This window comes from Pipistrellus kuhlii, unplaced genomic scaffold (genome assembly GCF_014108245.1).
Source record: "Pipistrellus kuhlii isolate mPipKuh1 unplaced genomic scaffold, mPipKuh1.p scaffold_m20_p_182, whole genome shotgun sequence".
In the NCBI taxonomy this organism is placed as follows: domain Eukaryota; kingdom Metazoa; phylum Chordata; class Mammalia; order Chiroptera; family Vespertilionidae; genus Pipistrellus; species Pipistrellus kuhlii.
Window position 1 is genome coordinate 60,001 of NW_023425496.1, and position 604 is coordinate 60,604.

At 69.7% G+C, this 604-nt stretch overlaps 1 protein-coding gene across 1 annotated transcript in view; it reads left to right on the forward strand.

Annotated features, from left to right (window-relative positions):
* Positions 1-285, forward strand: part of DHCR7 (7-dehydrocholesterol reductase) — a 22,891-nt gene extending 22,606 nt beyond the window's left edge. The window contains exon 11 of the mRNA XM_036443152.2: positions 1-285. This exon is cut by the window's left edge and continues 321 nt beyond it. The gene's annotated coding sequence lies outside the window, so the exon portion shown is untranslated.
* The last annotated feature ends 319 nt before the right edge of the window (positions 286-604 follow it).

Here is a 604-nt window from a genome sequence, read left to right on the forward strand (position 1 = left end):
AGGAGGGGCTCCGGCCAGGGCGCCTTGGTCCCCTGTGGCCTCCGCCTGCCAGGGCGGGTGACGCGGAGCCCAGACCCGACGTGAGGTCCAGTCCAGCCGAGGCTCCTGGTGCCCGATGCCCACGGCGCCCGCTCGCCCGGAACTGGCTCAGGCAACCCATGGAGGCGCCCACCTCGCGGGGCCTCCCCCTCTCAGGGGGCACCCCCTCTCACCCTGGGTATTCTTGAAACTCAGCGGCACTGCCCGAGTAGGTAACGAGTTCTTTATAGTAAACTTTCCAGGTCACACTGTGTGGTTTCTGACTCCGCTCGGGCTGGGCAGGGTGGTGCGAGGCGCCTGTCTTCCGGGGGCCTGTGCTGGGCCTCGGGGGACCCCAGCTCGGCCGCCTGCCCCCAGGCGAGTGAAGGGAGACCCGGCCAGCAGTGCCCGGCCCCGGCCCGCCTGGAGGAGCGGGGGGGGGGGGGGCTATGAGCTCCGTGCCCCCGGCCTGGACCCGGAGGGGACAGACCTGGGTGAACTGGGCTGGGGTCCCCCAGACCACTCACTGCCCCTAAGATAACATCGGGGCCTCAGTTACAGTTCACCTCCAGGCCCAGATCAGCAA